Genomic DNA, 20,800 nt, shown 5'->3' on the forward strand with positions numbered 1-20,800 from the left:
TAATTATTTCATTAACACGTTCCGTGCCACGTGTACCATCGATGGTACACGCTTGCATGTTTACTTAGTGAACTGAACAAATTGTTTACAAGAAATTTAGAACCGAAGAATCAATTTCCACCGCAAGAATGGGCGTTGATAAGTTTTTGTTACGTTGTTATGTGTACGAGAATTAATAATTACACGTAATACATCAAGTTTTAGTAAAATATCAAAGTGTGAAGATTCGAGTAAAAAAAGCTCGACACGGAACGTGTTAAGGACGAACACCGCAAAATCGATATTCTCAATTTTGAGTTTCAAGCGTGTAGAACGAAATAAATTGCTGCAGCATTCACGTCCGCGAACGTGTCGAGCAGATCTCGTCGATCCGAATCGAACGATTTTTACGGTTGCTGAAACGAAGGCAGTGGATTATTATTATTATTGGATTATTATATATTATTTCCTATCTCTATCATCGAATCAACGTTGTCGAGAACCATCATTTAATTACGGTTCAATTGAAATTGTATCGAGTTCGCGATAATCTGAATATAGAAATGGAAACTCCTAGGTTTAATTAAAATTGCTCTCCCGCGGAGAACCATCGTGAACCGCAATTTCGGCGTACACCCGATAAAGGAGACAGCACTCGAGAAGAATTCAATATCGTCGATTCAATTCCGACCGAATTTCTGGCCCGATCAAGCGATTCGATATCTGCATGCTCGATATGCACATTTGTAGACGCCGCCGAGCGAAAGAATCGCAATTCCAGTATACATTGTCCTCGGAAGTCACGTGTCATCAAAGCGATGGCGCGACGCTGTTTACGTTCGCCGGGTCCTCTTTTTCCTTCCATCTACCCTTTATCATCGGTGAAGAGACTGCCGAAGTTACTCCACGCTTCCTTATCGTATGAAACGTTCGGGAAACCAAGGAGAAAAATGATCGAACGGTTTTCACCGGGGCGATTCACTCGCACTTCTCAACGGTTTCCCTTTTCCCTTTTCCCTCTGCGATCTCGTTATTCCGCTTTCTCGAGCTGGTCTCTCTCCCTTTTTCACCCGGGGACACGACGATTCGTTTTCCACCGTGAAAGAAGCAGACACGACGTCGCGGGGGGAGTGTATGCGGGAAGCTATGGCCGCCGTCGAACGATAACGATACTGTTCGGAGCGTGAAAAAGCGCGGGAGTTAATATCGGGGAATGGGAAAGCGGAAAATTCAACTCCGGGTTGGTGAATTAGAAGATCAGGCTCGAGATTCTTCCTTCGCGAGAAATAACCGAGAATTCAGTTTCAGTTGATCGTCGTTCTTTCTTGAACCATTCACATCCATAGATATTCAATTACGTCCGTAGATATTAAATTACGTCCATAAACATCAAATTACATGCATAGATAATTACGTATCCTCTACTTCTTCTATTCCTCTTTATATTTCCTTACGTTCATCCCTATTACCACTGTTGTTATTATTTTTGTTTTCTACTTTATTTTATTGTATTGTATTTCTTACTAATTATCATTATTTTTGTTTCTTCATATTCTTTTAACTCTTTTATAATTATACTCATTTGATTGCTCTTATGTCGCTTGTATTACATTCGGTATACGTACACAAATAAATTATCATCGATTGTCCTACTAATTATTACACGAAAGCATTTCGTGTAATAGTTCCTTCTTCTGCAAATTCGCCGTGACCTAAAATTTTCGAAAAAACAATTGTAATTACTAGACTACGGAATTTATGCATTTATAACAAAATTGCGTAGCTGTACTTTAAAATGCTATAAAGACTAAAGGCCTTTTAAAATGCCAATCCATTACTTCCAGTCTATTAAAATGATTAAAAAAAGAATGAACTTGCCATTTAGTCTCTATTCCCTGCAATTGACGATGAGAATTTTTACTTCGCATAAAAATCCGCAGTCTAATAATTATTTACTCTGCTTTGTAACGCAGGGTAAATGCTTCTAAACAAGAGAGCGTAACGAACGAACGACGAATCAATGTATTTCGTCATAAATACCGAACGGTCCTATTGCCCGGAACGGCGAGGGGTTAAAGCGCGATGCGGAGCGCGGAATTGCGAAACGCGTAATCGATTGTTGAATTCGAAGAAAAGGAATTGTTGTTGCGCAAAGGTCTGACCCGCTCGTTGAAGAATGCGAATCGGCTTTCGGAGTCGGTGCCGTTAATTCGGCTCATTTGCCTCGCGCAACAAAACCGCGTGCACATGAACGGAGAGCTCTCCCGGTGGACGAGCGGAGGCATTTGTAATCCGTTTCATGGCGGCGCGATGCGATATTATGCCGTAAACGCGTCGGTACATCGTTTTAGCTTTGCCAGCTTTTTACCGGGCCGGTTGCCCGCGGAAGATCTATGCACCTGAATAAATGTATTACGCGGAACGAATTGTTCGGCTTAATACAGCCGCTCCGCTATTCGCGGCGCTCCTCCACGGTTAACAGGGGCTCGTCTGTTTTTATCCGGCACCGCTTCGCCCGGCTACTCGTGAACGGCACTTGTTCGAGATTAATGTCGCATTCGCCGGGCTTACAAACGCGTACTATAATGTTATGCGTCCCATCCACTTCTCGCGGCCTTATGAAGTCGAGCGCGGTTCATTGAGAAGCTCCCGCGAACGCTTGCTTCCTTGTGTTTGCGCAAACTCTTCACCGTCGTTGTTTCCGTTTCAGATTCGCCGAACAGAAGTGCATTCGAATGAACGATCGAGGGAGAGAGAGATTTTTCTTTCGATGTTGTGTCGGAGCTGCAACGATCTCGTTACAATCGTTTTAAGAGTTACAATTTTGAGGAGATAATCTCCTCTCGTCGATTAACTTTTAACGGTAATTAATGTTTTCCGGATACAGGACCAAAGGAAAATATTAGCTATTGATCGTCAAGTTTTGTTTATATTGCTCTTTCTTATTGTTAGTATGTTTTGTAGTAGAAGGTTATTTTAGAGTTCTGCTATGCAAGACTTTGCTACGACAAGCGAGTCGAAAGGGAAAGCAAGAAATGCATATGAAAATGTAAAGTCCGAGGTCTATTTCTAGGCGAAAAGACTGAGTTAAAGATATCTATGCGATCAATGATTTCTCAGGATTGTCCGTTTCACTGTCACCCCCTTTCGAAGACTCGTTAATTTATGCACAAATAATTGTGCACGAAAATAATGCAGAAAAACAGTAAAAAATTTTCCTGAAAATCACAGATTATAGACCTAAAATAACTTTCGCATTTGTAGTGATACTGAAACGAGAACTTAACAAAATCGCGTTTCCGTTCAAATATGAGTAACGATGTAAAAGTTACTTTTTGACACTGTAATTACGTAGTTCCGAATGTCGTAACAACATCGTCTCCCTTCCCCAGTGTCGCGAATACGTTTCGTAGTAAAAGAAGTTAAATCGTCCCCACCGAACCGCCTTGTTCCAGCTGAAAACCTTTCGAAACGGGACAAGGAGCGTTCGTAGGCGATGCCCACAAAGGCCACAATAGCGTTTAGAAATCCGTCGAAAATAGAAACAGTCGGCACAAGACTTGTATATCCGCGACACCGCAGACCGTTCCGCCAGAGTGACTCACCGTATCCAGATTGAACAGGCTCGACACCTTCTTCAGGAACCCGTCCTGCGACTTCTTCTTCCTCCTGGTGGTCATCCTCCTCTCCTCAAGTCGGTCGCCGTACGATGTGAATTAATCCAATTAATCCCGCCGCTCAGATACCACTGAGCCACATACTTTTCTCACGAAACTCACGGAACCGCACTTCACCGAAACAAAATGGCAAAGGTGCATATTCACATTGATTAGGATCGATCCGGCCGCGGATCAATAGGATACGCGGCCGCGGAAGGAAACGTGGCGATCGATCCGAATAGAAAATTCTTCGAATCTTAAACGCATCGTTAGCGTGATGGAACGCTGATCGTGTACGAGATAGTTCCGCGATCAAGGATGGACAATGCCTACCTTCTCTGGCGAGTTTTACGCGCTCAAATTGTTATTGATATTGAATTGATACTTTCTTGCAGGAAACTATCGACACGATCATTAAAAGACTCCTTTTTAACTGGTAAACGTTTTTCGTAACAAATAGTTCCGGAAATATATTTCAAGTTCAGATGAGCTCTCGAACAGGAATAACGTTTTTTATCAATGTATAACTTGACGTGCTTGAGACCATTTATAATTTTACCGAGCAATCTTTTCAACATATCTTTTTCCTTCTTCTAAACGCGTTATATTTTATATTATATTGCAATGAAACTGTTGACGAGAGAGAGAGAGAGAGGGAGATTTAAATCAAGCAAAATAACAATATTTATATCCTAGATCCGTATCAGAGTTCTTCCAGTTCCTCGAATATTCTCGATCACCGTAAGTTTGGAATATCGAACACAATACCTTATCTACGTTTTCATTGTCCTAATCGGAGGCGCACCAGAATGAAACGAGAAGGTTCGCGAACGTGGATAATATTGTGTCCCGAGCAGCAGCGAGTTTAACGTACGGTTGCAACGTGAAAGTGCCTCGGCCGGTTGAAAACTCAATCTAAAGGAAACACGAGACCGTTGCATAGGTCGGTAATTTTATATGCGTCAAATGCATCATAGATTCTGTGTTACGATTACGGGTGACACGGGAGCCGTATTATGCCCCCCGCCCCACCCCGGCGGCCTATTTTCCTGGCGGAGCCCGTGCCTGGTTTAGTATCGCACGCAAGTGCAGCCCAATTGATAAAACCCAGGGACACCGAGAGCCGGCCTACTTGGATCGGTTAACCCGAATCGCTTCGCGAATAAACGCAGGAAATTATTCCTTCTCGGCCGCGGACTCGCGTGCACCGTTCGACGATATTATGTAATGTTGTAATCGGTCCTCGCCGATACCGGGCCACACACGTGACTCACGTCAACTTACGAAACCGCCGATTCGAGTATAAATGAAACGGAAAGACTATATGTAGATCCGTGCACCGCACGCGGCGCGCGAAAAGAAATCAGTGGAAAATCCGTCGCGTGAGCAACTCGAACGCCGGTGGCCTCGTTGAACCGCACGGACATCTGATATCTGATATCTGGCATAAACTATGCTCCGCGGTTCATTTTCATTCTGTCTTTACTCCTTCTGCTTGCGGTAATATGTTTAGACGTTTAGGACATTTGTTTTATTACCACGTTGATCGCTTTGCAATTATAGATACGCGTAGGAGACCTACTTTCAGGTTGATTATAATATTCGATTTGTTAATCTGCTGAACAGATTGCTTTTCGGACTATTGAAATACGTGGAGAGCTACTTCAAGATAATTAGCTGCGATTATTTTGTTAGCTTGTCGAACAGATTATTATTTGGCTATGGAAACGTGTACAGGGTAAGTTCAACACGGATAGCGATATTTACTTTTGCCTGTTCATTTGATTATTTTTTAACTATGAAAACGTGTATAAAGCTGCTACAAAATAAATAGTAACATGTTCAGAGGATGAAAATTGATAGCAGTGTTTATTTTCTTAGCGTCTTAATCTGATCATCTTTTAACTATGAAAAAATGTATAGCGCTACATCAAGATAAATAGTAACGAATGTTTTATTAGCTTGGTGATCAGATTATTCTTTAGCTGTGGAAACGTGTACAGAGTTAGATCAAAATGGATAGCAACATTTATTTTCTTAGCCTGTTAATCTGATCACCTTTTAGCTACGGAAACATGGTCAGGGCTACTTATGAAAATATAGCAACTCTTACATTATTAACTTGGACATCTGGTTACTTTTTAGCTATGAAAACAGAGCTACTTCAAGATGGATAATAAAAATTATTTTATAAATCTGCTAACCAACTTATTTCTTAATTATTATTACTAAAAACATATGTAGACTGCTAAAGTAGTTAAAATATTATCCAAGATGCTTCCAAATATGAGTAGTCTATCCGAAGAGCTTAGATTCCAAATTACGTTACATGTAAATCATGAATTAATTCGATTTTGTTGCCCAAAAATAATATTATGTTTCAAGCATATTTTTCATTATGGAGATTACAATAAACTTAGTGTCAAAAGTGCGTTATTGCATAAGTATTTTTCCTAAGTAAATGTCAACTTCGATCCAATTAAATTCTGAATATATTCAACCTTTACATTCAGCAAACCTAATCCCCAGAACATTTTCATTATCCATAACCTTCCGGACTATATTAAATTAAATATTTTCTCCTACTTATTATTTACTATTTCATCCTACTTAAATCTTTATCAATCGCTAAACACAAACGAATTAAATACAGCAAAAATTATTTCAAATGTTCAGTGGCGCCACCAGCGGTCATTAAAGGGTCAAAATAAAGATCACAACGACTACTTCAGAACAAATATTACGCAGTATTATTTAACCACTCTAGATTTTTCAATTATCACTGACCGTCTAAAATCGCAACAATTAATTATTTAATTCATTGTTCTCAAAACGGAGAGCCGAGCGAGGCTAATTCCGCGACATTCCGATGACCGGCGCGCCACCTATTTCGAAATCGATCGAAATCGATTCCTCGAGTTCCGCGAGACCACGAGCGAGACGCAGAGAAAGAGCGGCCCCGCGAGTCACGCTCCATCCCGTACACCGAAAAACAAGTTACGAGTAAAGGTTACTAGATGCTCCCGTAAAGAGAATGCACTCCCTGGTCGGACCGGTGAACCGCCACGTTCTGGCCGATCGATCAGTGAAAGTACGAAACGCAAAGTGGCACACGACGATGTCCGTCGGCGCGCGTATTTATGTGTGCACGTATTTTTCCAAGCGGCAAGCAAAAAACCGATTCTACGCTCCCACGAAAACTGCTATACTCTTCCCTCCTTACGTAGCCTCGATGATGCCCGTGTGTGTGTGTCTGTGTCTGTCGCTGTATGTGTGTGTTGTATGTGCCGATGCGTGTGTTGGTCGTGTTTACGTGTGTACGTTGTCTGTGTTTGAATGTGTGCGCGCGCGTGCATGGCGGTATGGTGATATCGTAAACAGGTTGTCCGTCCGTCTCACTCTAGTGCGCGCGAAACGTACTCCTGTGCAGCGTACCACGACGAATGACGACGCGGATAAGGAAACCCACGATTATGAAGCTTCGATTTCCACGTGGACATACATTCTGTGACGAAAAGATGGGACACCAACTTGGTAAGTTTGCGTAATAAATGTAAATCGAAATGGGTACAAATAGCTTGTTATTTTTTATTAAACGCTGCGAATGAAATACGGAACCTGAAAGATTAAATAGACGAGAGATATTCGTATAGCGGTGCGTATGCTTTAGATAGAAGTGAAACTCCGACGAAAATCGGTTGAAAACGGTGCCCGATTCGTCATCGTAGAAAGCCGAGAGCGACACGTCAGATACGTCACACGGCATCCAAAGTAGTATCGGTTCGTCCTTCGTTCGTATCGCTTTCGCGGCTCGCGATGACACGAAACACGAGCCACGAAACGTCACGCAGCGGCTAATTCTACTTTCCAGAAGTACGTTATCTCCTTGGATCGCGTGTACCGTTACCAAAGCAACGCTCGTTAACCCTAATATCGATCGAATTTCCCCCGATCGCCACGTGTGCCTTCCGCGTCGCCCGCCAAAAAGAAAAGTGGAACGTCGAAACGATCGTCGCTCCGTTTTTCTTCGAGCCTGAACTCTGTTGCTTTTACCTTCGCAGGAGTAAAAAAATCACAGATTCTCACGCGGCGCGCATTTAGACGATAACGGGTAGCCGCATTTGCCTGCACCAACACCACTGCACACTCTTATCCGGCGTCCGCTTGAAAATCACCGTGTATCAGGACGCCCCTGCACGCACGATTCTCGCATTCCACGAGAGACACGGACGCACTCACACGGCCGTGAAACAGGTTGCTCCTCTCCCGTCCGTCTCGCTCCAGAACGAATTTCTACCGCCAATCGGGCCACGATATTTCCTCGATCCGACACGCTGCAGAGACAGATACGGGAAGAGACAAAGGATAAGCGGCCGCGACGAACGTCAATATGTACACGACGGTTTCCTGATCGCATAAAGAGTACGCGGTTCTCTATATACTTGCATCCGCAACACGGTGCCACCTCCTCGCCTTTATTTACCGTCGTCGTGCCGACTGGCTTCCCGTTTCCCGACTGTACGCTGCTCCGGCGTATCGCGAAGACGCGAGCACCGGTCGCAGCGCGAGCATAGGTTAGAAAATCACTGTCGTGAGAGGTCGGTGGTGGGTCGCTTGTTGTCAAACGACGAACGCCAGACGGTTTGACGTTTCGCGAGCCCGGTCTGGTTTTTCGCGACAGTCGCCGAGCAGGTTCGCGTGACACGGTTACACGGCACTGTTGTAACGCCGATTAAAATCACCGACGCACCGGTTGGGAGGTTAGGTCGCCACAGACGCCTCTCCTTCCTCTTCACCACTCTCCGCCGCAATGCCGCTTTCTCTCTCTCGCTCTACCCCGGCCACGATTGCGCTCGCGGAAGGAACGCGCCGCGTCCAGGAAACGGAACGTTTTTCCCGCCACACGGTACGACACTGGCTGGGCTCGCGATACCGATCGAACCAGGCCGGACTGCGATCGAACGAGCGACCGAAAATAATTCGAGCGTGCACGCAGAGAGGCGAAACTGTCAAGAGCCCTCGTACGCTTTACCGAGCTGGCCGTGGACGGGCCTCTTTGCTTGCTGACGTCATCGCTCGGCCGCCGGCATGAACCTCGCTGCACGCACGGAGAGTGCCGAGCCGAGTTTAGCCGGACCTGCACGAACCTGCACGAACCTGCACGATCGTCCTCGCGAGAACGCCGCTGGGCGTTAATACAAATCAACTATTGTTTCCGATTAATATTCGACTTTTAATTGCACGTATCTCATTTACACGTTTCAAACGTGTAGCTTCACCAGATGAAATCGTCGATCTAAAAATGGTGGACAGTTTAGGTGATCGACGATACGCGAATCTTACGTAACGCGCAATCGAAGATCGATTTCAGTGCCGCCATTTATGAATTTGTAATTCTATATTGTTTACGGGGTTACGATCGAACCAGGATTATTTCGCTCGGCCGCGACCGTTGGCTTTTCATTCTAAAATAACACGCTTCTCGAAGCAGCAATGCCAGCCACGGTAGCTCGCTTTCCCGTAATTCTCTCGCGAGCTATTATCTCTGTGGGAGTTCACGGCAGCATAATTTTTTTTTATCCGTTATTTCAAACAAAAAAGTGGCCAACTCCAACACGAAAGTGGTCGCGCTCGTTCGCGCGACCGTGTGCCACGGTTTCCTCTCTTGCTTCCTTCTACGTATCGCACGCTCACGGCAGAAACATACTAACCGTGCCGAAGACGTTCGTTCCTGGCGACGAGACGACGCCAGTTTCGTGCCAGGCCGATCGCGCGAGGTCGTACCGCTGTTTTGCGGCTGGGGGAAGTCGAGATAGATAGGAAGATATCGCTTCGGGCACTGCCGTAATGATAGGCGGCTCACACACGAATTTTCGGCAGCTACCTGTATATTATTCTGTTTACATTTCCTTTTCAACTGCTACGAACTTCACGCGTTTGTCGTCATTTCAACATTCTAGCTTGGAGGCTTCGCTGCGAAAAGAGGATTTTTAAATGAACACGCTAATCAAAACTATGTATACGCTGCAGGCAAATGTTTCACACTAAATTCGTAATTTTTTCAGCAGAGAATAACAAATATTTAAACGGTTGTTTTATTTATCGTATTCGTTGGATATTCTAGCTTGGACGATTTCGAGTGAAAAGAGGATTTTAAACGGAACAAACTGGTTAAAATAACGCATACACTGGAGTAAAAATATTTCACACCGAATTTATAATTGTTGGAGCAGAAAGAATGCATGTTTGAACAGTTTGATTACTAATGTTTATCGTTGAACAAATATTTACACGGCCAGTTTACTTGTTCAACTCGATGGAAATTCTAGCTCGGAATAAAATGAGGATTTTAAAACGAACACATTGGTCCAAATAGCGCGTACGCTGTAAGTAATATATTTCGCAATGAATTTATAATTCATTTTCTGATGCAGAAAGAGCGGACGTTCGCGAGGATGGATAACTAATATTTATCTTTAATCAAATATTTTCACAGTTATTTTATTAACTTGTTGATAGCGTTCATTTTATCTCTGGCTTTTTTTTTCGTTTGTATGGTTATCAATATTAGCTGTGAATCTTTATAACGTAAGTTTATACTGTCATACATTTATTTAGACTTTTACTGATAAACGCAAAATGAATTACGCGCTGAACAATTTTATGCTGATGAATGCTTTTATAAAAATGTAGACGAGTACCGAATTTATCTGACAAAATGACTGCCGCGTCACTCACATATGGATGACAAAATTATTTGCTCACAGTTGAACATTAATTTTATCGGTAATCGATAGTTTCTTAATTTTATTACGATTCGCAAAAACGTAAGAACATTGAAAAAGTAATCGATGTTTTATGTCATTAATCAAATGAAATATTATACTTTAATATTGTAAAATCACCGAGGTTCTCGGCGCGGCGGTGAAAGTACTGAAAATATCCCCGCAGCAAAAATGATGCTACAATATCGCTGATGCTTGCAAATTCCGCTCACAAAATCTCGCGTTTTGTGAATGCTGTAAGTGCATAAGATTTGCATTCTAAGTTGCTCATTACACGATCAAACAATTAACGTACTATTCAAAACGCGGTAAACATCCAAGAAGGACAGCGCCGTCGTTTCGAAATCCTTACAAAACGGCCAAGGAATTAGGCCACCGAGACATTCGAGCATTTCAGCCGCAGCGGGCTGCTATTACCGCGAAGCGAAGTCAAGATTGTAGCGTCTCGTTTCGGCGGCAAGAATGCTGCCGCGCGTCTACGTTCGCGGAAACGTTCCTTTCCCTCTTAACGAGTCCCGTAATGGGCAAAAATTTCTATTGCCGTCCATTGCGCCTGCGCCACAGCACGCCGGGCTTTAAATGCCCCGCGGCTTCGTAGTCTCCTTCGAGGGACACGTGGTGCGTTTGCGAATCGACGAACACGTCTCGATTTCCTAATCCCGAAAAGCAAACCGCGTGCACGCGCCAAGAAATTCGCCGGATTCCTCCGTCGGTTTTTACGCGAGCTTCGCTAGATAAAAAAAAGAACAGGGAACAGATTACCAGCGATTTCGGGGGGACGTACAACGGCCACACTGCGGTCTTTTTTATCCTGCAGCGTATGCAAATCCTAGGTCACAAGCCGCATATTTCACTGCGTCGCGATCCCATCGTACCGTCCTCCATTCATTGCGCCACTTAAAGGGACAGACCAGCTCGAGTATTCAAAAATGTGTTATTGGGTTGTCCGGAAAGTTCGTGCCGATTTTCGGTAGGTAGCGTGAGAGACCTGACTGAATATATCACGATTATTGAAAACAAATGACATTTATTGCAAATCTGGCCACCGCGAAAGTGGCGCAGATATGTTTCCTCGCCAGATCTGGCATACACAAGAAATTTAGTACCCACCCCCCGACGGAACACCTACGTGGGGTCCGAACGTGGGTAAACCAACGCCTTCTCTTATCGGTCATTAGGCCGGGTACGGAAGACCCAGTCTTAACTCCGCGTCCGTGTAAGGAGTTTTGTGGTTTGCTTTGCCCCCAAAGTGCCGCACGAAAACAAATGACATGTGTACATATTCTAAAAGAGATAACTTCAGCCATATTTGGGAAAAAGCTTGGTTACGATCCGTTAATTTTTATCAGTTTTGTACGCCTTAGAATACGGTGGCAAATAAAGTGCATTATAGGCATTTAATGCTTTTCTTTTTCCGAAAGGGCAAAAATGCCACACAAGCGGCAAATAAGATATACGCTGTTTATGGCGAGGATGCTGTAGCCGAAAGAACTGTGCGGAAGTGGTTTGCTCGGTTTAAAGCTGGAAATTTCGACCTTGAAGAGCAAGAACGCCCAGGTAGGCCGTCCACCACAGACGAAGATATGATTAGAACAGAAATCGAGAATAACCCACGCTCGTCATTACGTCAATTAGCAGGAATGCTAAATAAATCAAAATCAACCATCCACGGTCATACTGTGAAGCTTGGCTCCAATATTTAAATGAGCTGCGTTTTAATTTTCCTAAAAAATCGGCACGAACTTTCCGGACAACCCAATACTTTCGAGCCAATCTGCTGCATCTCCCACAAATGAGCCGTTTATTTTGAAAGTAGCATACGTCACTTTATCGTAATGAAAAGTGGTGATTTTTTAAACGTTTATACGAAATTATTTATACCGAGAAAAATATCTCAGTATCCTGAGATAATAAATACAAGTAAATCTTCTCGAAAGTTAGCATGCATATTTTTAAACGTGTTAAAACGCAAACCCTTAAATATATCGACTTAAAAACAAAGTGACTCATGCCACTTTCAAAATAAACGGCTCAAATGATCGAATTTCTGTAGAATTCTACTCTACAGTTTAGACAGTATTTTTGCGTTTCAGTGTTAGAAAAATTAATGTGTTTAGACGGAGCATCTTAAAAAATATGTTGATAACATTCGTAAATAAAATTATAAAAATCATGTAACGAGCGAAACTGAATACATGCAGTTCCAGACAATAAAAAGATTGCGAGAATTAATACGTTAAGTGCCCAATATCAACATCGGAAAATCCCACAACGTCTAAGTCACTTAATTAATGAAACGAAACTAGATAATTATAATAATAATTTTTGCATCCTAAACATCCTAGGCAAAATAAAAATTGTCTGCCTCGACTGCAAAGAATAGAAACTAAATAACAAGTGCAGAAACTAAATAGCACTTTCTTTAACGCTTTTATTAAATTAAAAGTACCATATTGTGGCGTTTTTTAATTCTTTCAATCTTTCCGCTATTTCAACAACTCAATTTCCCAATAAATGCATAAACTCCACAGTCTAATCATAACTAAAAAGAACGCACGAGTATGTGCTCTGTACTACCACCAATTTTGACTGTTTCCCGGTGTAAAAATCTATAATTGTTCGTCGAAAGAGTAACAAATAGCCATGATAAACGCCGATGCAAGAAATTGCACAGTTCGCTTACAAAAAAATACCAAAAAACACAAAAAAAAACACGTTCTATTCTATAGAATGCCCCTTTAACGGGCCTCAACAATGTTCGCGTCTCTTCCTCCGCCATCTTTCTTTCTCGCCCGATGGAATTTGGACCGGTTAAACTTCTGATTGCGCGGGGAAAATAAATACGCTATTAGCCGAAAGCGGTCAGCCGGGCACATTCATGCCGAGCGTCCTTTTCTTTCGCGGCGCGACGCTCGGAGCCATATGACCTGGAAACTTAAACGAAACCTTTAGAATTTCCGGGGAGGCAATTTCGCTGGCGGTGCATTTCTCGCATGTTGCCGTATGCAACCGCGCGCCACCGTCGGAGTACGTCGTGGAACAATGGCAACGTTTAATGCTGTCTGGCTGCCGGGGCGCAATTTGCATTTCTCTAACGGACTTGCTCGCCTTCGGGTGCCGAGGGCCCGCCGAAATCGCGTACGATGCATCGAAGCCAGCCTAACGTTTGCGTAACGCTGCCTTTGTGCTGCCCTTTGAGCCGATTTCCGGCCAAATTTCACCATCCGAGCCGGAAATTACGCGGAGACGCCGCTACCCAATATTCCGAAAATTGGCAGGCCGAAAATTGTTTGGCCGACGCGACGATCGGATGGCTTTCTATACGTTTCCCGCGCTACCTCCCCCCATCCCCCCTGGGACGATCAACGAAATCGATTCAATTCGGCAAATTGAATCGTAGGGAAAAAGCTTGTCAAAGTAATTGACCGATTCCCAGCGGCGCGTGTGTCGGTGACTTGAAAAATGTGGAACGTGTTTTTCCACGTGTGCATCGGTTCGACGACGTTCTTTGCGGCGCGACCTTTTCCACCAGGAAGTGCGCCGTGTTGTATAACCGATTATCGTGGCGAATCGAATGGAACGGTAACGACAGGATCGTACGGAATCTAATTAATCGTTCCGGAGCGAGGCACGAATCGGAACTATGAGTGACACCTATGTATTGTGGTGTCTGCACGGCAAACTCTACCGATAAACCATCCCAGCCGCCCACATTGTCGAGTGCGCCTCGTAGAAAGTGATGTACGATTATCGCAGAATCTACGGTGGCACTTGTTACATCATGGGGAGTTCCCCTAATGTGTGGAGCACCATAAGGTTTCCTTTCGGATAAGCGAAATTAGAAATGCTTTTTTCGGTCTGGTCTTCAAATGATTTTGTGGTAGCGATATTAACACTAGATTCACGGAGCATAAAAAACAGCTGCTTTAGAATAGTTTATAAAAGTAACAATGAGACATTTATTCTGATTTTTAACAAGCGTTATTGTAACATTTGCTGTAAGTAACATATAAATTGAATAAATAACTCATAAATGTATCTTTATAATATGAAGAATCGTAAATTAAAAAATTAGTGATCCGTCAATTTGACAGGTTCCGTAAATCTAGTGTTAAATATCTATAATGTAAAAAAATAGGACTCTCATAAAAAAGATAAATCTTTGACAAACGTTAGCTTACAAGTTTGAAGAGAGAAATTACGGTGACAAATTCCGCATAGTTTTAACGTGGATTACATTACAAGTGTATCTAATTATTCAAATACTGTTCCATAATACTAGATAATGATAATATCATTACTGATAATATCCAATTGTTCGAGCATTGTAGTTAATTAATATAATGTTTCATAATGAAATATTAGATAATGATAACATGAGACAGTGTATTATGTAATTAGAATGTTTGATTGATTAGATACACTTGTAATACAATACATTTGATAATATCGTTATGTAATAATGTCGCATTCTTGACCATGCTTTCAGCTTTTATTATCACTACTGTTTTATCACTACTGTTTTATCACTACTGTTAGTAAGTTACATGTGCTATCTTTTTAAATATATTAACATCTACTGTAATTAGTTAATTGTTAATAGCTTCCGAGCCCTGTGTTCGTTTTATTGTTCTTATTTATTTATTTCTGAATTTTATGTCGCATACAGCGACATTACATTTTATATTTCCTGTGTTATACATTGACAATGAGTTGCAAGAAACCGTCTACGATTTCTTTACTTTTTAACATTCTTTAGCTTGTTACTATTATTTTAAACTGGTCCATTTAAACGCGTCTAATGTATATACATAATTTTATAAAAATGACAAGATAAGATTTACTCGAACTTCATTTGACTTTTATTACAATATAATCTTGAATAAAAAAAAACGCTGTATCAAAAATAATGTTTGCAGAACCATTTTTGTAACATCCGTACCTGTAAAAGAAAAGCTCCGGAACATCCAGCGAAAATGAACTCGGATACCAACGGTGCAATAATTGTAATTACCAATTGATATTTGCCAGCAATTAGTCGACTCTCACGGAAATCGAACTTTCTACGAAAAAATCTTCACCGCCAGCTTGACCACAAAATCCACAGGCTTCTTCATTTCCTTGCTCGCAGGTTTTTATTCAAATGCCCGAGCACAACAGCTGATTGTAGAAAAAAAAAGAATTGGTTGCTCGACGCGTTAATTAACGCGGTAACAGGTAAAAACTCGTCATTCCGAGCTCGTTGTACCGCGAAGGAAGGAAAAGGGCGGGGTACGTGAGAACAAAAAAAAACCATACAGAGAGAACAGTGGCGGTGCAAAACAATTGGTATCGTTGTTTATTGAATCGAACACAACGGGACACCGGGGTGAATACCGCGGAGGATGCTGGAGCTTAATTAGTGCGTGTCGGCGACCGTACGTCACGAGCTGTTCCATTTCTTTCGCCGTATTCCGCAGAGTTCGTTTCTCCGCGGCTGAATCTCAGCAGTCCCTGCCTTCCGCGCGACCCTAGTAATGAGAGAAAACAACAACAAAAAAAAAGAAAGAAAGAAAGAAAGAAAAAGGTAAAACAACAACGGTGGAGGGACAGGAAGTTATGTGCCGAACACCGTAGGCTAATCTCTCATAACTGGAGTGGCTCATTTGCGGCGAGAGTCGCGAATGCTCATCGAGCAAGAAAGGGAAAAGAGCGGGAGAAAGGGAGAAAGAGAAAGAAGGAGAGAGGGAGAAAGGAAGAGAGAGAGAGAGAGAGAGAGAGAGAGAGAGAGAAAGTAAGGGAGGGAGGAAAAGAAAAAGGGACAAGTGCAGCGCGAATGCGTGTACCAGAAAAGGGAGAGACGGAGAACGAGAGGGAAACGAAAGCTGTGATAAAGCCGGCGGGGTGGAAGGCGGGTGAGTTAAGGTAATTGGCACCAAGCCCTGTTTCCCGTGTTAGTTACTGCGAAACATTGCGCGTGAAGGGGATTTTCGAGATTTTTAATACCCTGGAAACGGATGAAGCGCCCCTTTGAACAACAATAAAGCCGTAATTACAGGCGAACCGTGAAAAGCTCGGCGCACAGTTCCCCCGGCAGATACGACGCCATGAAAATTAAACGTGTTTAACTGTCGAAACAAGAGTGCGAGAGAAAGAGAGAGAGAGAGAGAGAGAGAGAGAGAGAGAGAGAAGGGAATGGCCGGAGCCAGACGGATTGAAAAAATACACGGAGACAATGAGAAGCGCCTCGGCGCCCGGCGCACCGCAAACCTTATTACGCCGGCGAACAAACGTCCCAGTGATCGTTGGGCAAACGTTTCGCTTCCTGAGACTGTTTATTGGGTAAGGTGAAAGTACCTGTTATGAAAACACCGCTTAATTGTGACCTTTTACTTGAAACAGCAGTGCTAATAATACAATAACAAATAGATGGAGCATGCGAAGGAATATGTATATAGCTTCTAGCCATATTTTTGTTCAGTTCTAACCGTATTTCTCTTTATAAATTCACTCGCACAAAAGAATGCTTATTCAAAAGCGCGCTTCGATTTTTTCAATAAAAATAATAAAGTATTTGAAATAATCGGATCATTTCCAAGAATTATTTGTTATCTTATATCAAGTCAAATGTGACCATTTTTCTCTCAAAATGGGTACACGGTTGTTCTTTGTGTTATTCTGTTCGCATTATTTTTGATTAATATTAAATAAATATTTGTAAGTTCGCTGCGTTATCTGGAAACATCGATCCCGTCGAACGGTGGTATAAATATGCAACAGCAACGCTTCTAAATTTTAATAAAATCGATGGCAATCTTATGCCCCATGAAAAGCGTTCCACAATGGGTACTTTTACCTTAATTCACTCCAAAGCAGCGCAGCGACTGCGAGTCGCTCTGATGTTCCAAGCACCATCGTCCGCGAGCCGCGATTCTTCAAAAATATTTCCACGAAGACCGGGAAGAGAGACGCGAAAGCCCGAGTCCTAGGCCGTGGAACGAAACGGAATAACGCGAAGGGAGGCGCAGCTTTTTATCAACTTAATTAGCACACAAAAGCTTGACTGCCGTGCACCTGCGACGGAACCGTACGTTTCGCGGAATTCCTCGCGCGGAACACGTCTTGTCCGACCCCGCGAAAACACAGCGCGGCCCGCGTTTCGCGTACGCGCCGCGATCGTTATTACGGAAACATTTGACGTCTAGGACGACCTGCGTTCGGCCACGTTGCACGCCATAAATCATCCCGAAGACGATTCTATTCGAATTCGACGATGCCGCGCGGCAATCCGATCTGCACGCTCGCCAGACAATTCCCGCGGGAGCTCACGTCCGCAAATCGCGGGATTTCGCACGCTGCTATTCCGTCGACACCATCCGCGGGATCTCATCCTTCGACAAGCAAATTATTAGTTCGGAGCATATGGAACGCCCGGAGGTTGATATAGAGTCGCTGAGTTTTTATTAGACGCTGATGCTGGGACGAATTCGCGAGAAATTCGTTTGAGAAATTTCTCTGCGGACATTTTTCAACGCGATCTTAACGAAGCCATCGTTATTTGCTTCTGCAATTTGTACGAAATTACGCGTTTTATTAGCATACAAGTCTCAGCATTGTCTGTTATCGATTGTGAGGGCTTGGCAAGGCGGGTTGTGATAACTAGACTAACTGATGCATTTATGGCAAAATTTAAAATAATGTAAAAATTAAGAGCATTTGAAAACGTCAATGTATTATTTTTAATCTACCAAAATTATTAAAGAAAGAATGAAGTTCCTTAAAATTCCTCCTGATTGACGTAGACTTGATTTTGCATTAAAATTCGCAGTCTAGTGATAACATTTTTATGATTTTGGTAAGAATATTCTTCAAACAGCAGTGTCAATTTTAGGTGCGATTTGTGCTTCACTATGTCCCAATTTATCTTCTTAAGAAACACTCAGTTTTTACTTTTCTCTATCAGGTGCTTTATCTTCTGGCATCTTGATTAAAGACAATTGAACATCTGCTAATCTTATTCACTTTAGTTAACAATCTATATACGTGGAACAAGTACCATTTAGTTTTAGTTTTTATCAATCGTTTAGCAGGAACACGTCAAACTCTCTAAAATCGTACATTTCATGCAAAAATCACTTTAAGATTTCCGTAGCACGATTTCTCAAAAAGATGCATAAACGCACCGCTACGGTAAATCAACTTTGATCTGCAACAATCGCAACGAGAAGATAAGATACCAAATAAGATGAAAACTGTTTAAGGAGTTAAAGTGTTCGCTCTGTTTAAAAGAGTTTTTATGAGAGTTGTTATACTAAAAGAGTTTCAGAACTGAGGATACTAGAACTTATATCCGAGTTTTCTTATTCTGCAGTTCAAACTAGAGACAGCGGATGTTAACAAAATCCTCGAAACGAAGCATCCACTCCACATCCCCTCGAAACAAGAAAGCGAACAACGAAGAGCGCCGGCCGTAACACGATAAATGCAAACAGGTTTCCACTCTTTTTTCCTGGAAATCCAGAAAAAGAGCTCGCGCAATCGGAATACTCCGGTGCGCGATTTTGTTTTCACGTTTTGCCGTTCGCCGACGCTATAATGCATCAAAATTCATAAAGTGCTCTCCAGAACGTGGGCGCAGCTGCAGCACCGAGAGCTTAAAAACTCTGAAAATGTGCAAAAAAGGGATTCGCCCTTTCTATTCGTGTTTCCGGAACACGATTTTTACGTTGCATCGGCACTACCGCTGCAACGTAATTCTACCTGTTACGACAACCATGGCTAATTTATTCGCACCATCTTGAATAGGCACGAGCCGAAACTTTGTTATTTCTTAACCTTTTAGGTACGGCTGAATTCTGCGCGAGGCTATTTCTCTGGACGGCAGAGTCTGATATGTACTGTACAGAGTCCGATACTGTATATCCTGTCTGTATATACAGGGTGTCCCAAAAATGTCTCGCAATCCGAAAGTGGCGGGTTCCTCAGACCATTTGAAGCAACTTTTTCCTTTACAAAAATTTTCTCCGAGGCACCGTTAACGAATTATTAACGAAAAACAGTAACCAATGAGAGACGAGCTCAGCTGGCGCGAGGCGATCGAGCCAATGAGCGGAACTGGGCTTCGCGTGCTGGTTGGCTGGGCCGCCTCGCGCCAGCCGTACTCGATTCTTATTGGTCACTGTTTTTCGTTAATAACTCGTTAACGGTGCCTCGGAGAACATTTTTGTAAAGGAAGAAGTTGCTTCAAATGATCCGAGGAACCCGCCATTTCCGGATTGCGAGACATTTTTGGGACACCCTGTAGACTGTTGTAAATCGATGTGAAGACAAAAGAAGTGTGAAACAATGCATATGAAGACGATTATTTGGTTCAAACGATGAGCGAGTGAGCTACTAGAGCAAGCCACTATAGTGGCGCGTCGTTCAGAGAGATGACATCCGCGAAAGCCACTATAGTGGCGTGTCGTTCTGAAAGATGACATCCGCGAAAGCCACTATAGTGACGCGTCGTGCCTAAAAGGTTAAACCTCGACGACATTTCAACACTAAATCCAAATTTGTTTTTCTTACACGCGGTACTTTCGTTTCATCCAACTTAGCGAATTTTATGCGTATGAAAATGAGTCCTCAGAGTCGCCACTCGAGTGCAAAGGTTAATATACGCAGGCTCGGTACAATTTGTTCCGCCGGGAAATACATACTCGTCTATGTCAAAGACCCTGCATTTACCGAAATCAGTTTTTCGTCAAGAAGACGTGCGCGCCGCGCGACGAAAAAAAGAAAGAAGACACACGTAGGATTTGGTTGAAGAGAGTTTTCACGGGTAGCGAGAGCCGCGGCGCGAAATTGTTCGCCGCGGAACAAAGGCCCGGCGGTAGAGTGATCTGCTTCGTATCGTTACAAAGGGAACAAAAAGCGGCGGGAGAGCGTCGCAGTGGGCGACGTATTGTGGATATTCGAAACAAGAAGATGGAAGATGAAACGTATCCTCTCCAGGGAGGACTCTATTGAGGGGACGGTGCGCGGCACGCTCGAGAGTCTACGGCAAGAACCATCGACCGAAACTCGATTCTTCGAGATGCTCGCGAACGATATGAAGATTTCCGATATCGAAATTCGCGGCGAGGATATCCTCGCGACGAGTCGCGGAGCCTTGATTCGATCAGCCTCGAATCCTCGTTTCAGAAAATCTACGGATGAGATAACACGTCCTCGACGATCGTTAACGTCACAGTGACGAACGAGTCGATGTTCGAGCTGATCAGCAGCCACAATGGTCCGGATTGGAAAATCGTGTACCATTTATCTGTAATTTTTAAACCGTGACAGATATTGGCATTATTGGTAACCCAGTTATTAGATGAATCATTTTTGGATACTTTTCAATGTGATTACGGC

The 20,800-nt window shown here is 43.0% G+C and overlaps 1 protein-coding gene and 1 long non-coding RNA gene across 14 annotated transcripts in view; one reads left to right on the forward strand and one right to left on the reverse strand.

Moving 5' to 3' along the window:
• Nucleotides 1–20,800, reverse strand: part of LOC117223970 (discs large 1) — a 950,943-nt gene that overhangs the window by 306,547 nt on the left and 623,596 nt on the right. The gene's annotated exons all lie outside the window — the stretch shown is intronic.
• The window catches only part of LOC143259501 (uncharacterized), a 139,586-nt gene continuing 125,800 nt past the window's right edge, over nucleotides 7,015–20,800 (forward strand). Inside the window, exon 1 of the long non-coding RNA XR_013033443.1 lies at nucleotides 7,015–7,172. This is a non-coding gene — a long non-coding RNA (uncharacterized LOC143259501). The remainder of the gene's footprint in view (nucleotides 7,173–20,800) is intronic.

This window comes from Megalopta genalis, chromosome 5 (genome assembly GCF_051020955.1).
Source record: "Megalopta genalis isolate 19385.01 chromosome 5, iyMegGena1_principal, whole genome shotgun sequence".
Classification (NCBI taxonomy): domain Eukaryota; kingdom Metazoa; phylum Arthropoda; class Insecta; order Hymenoptera; family Halictidae; genus Megalopta; species Megalopta genalis.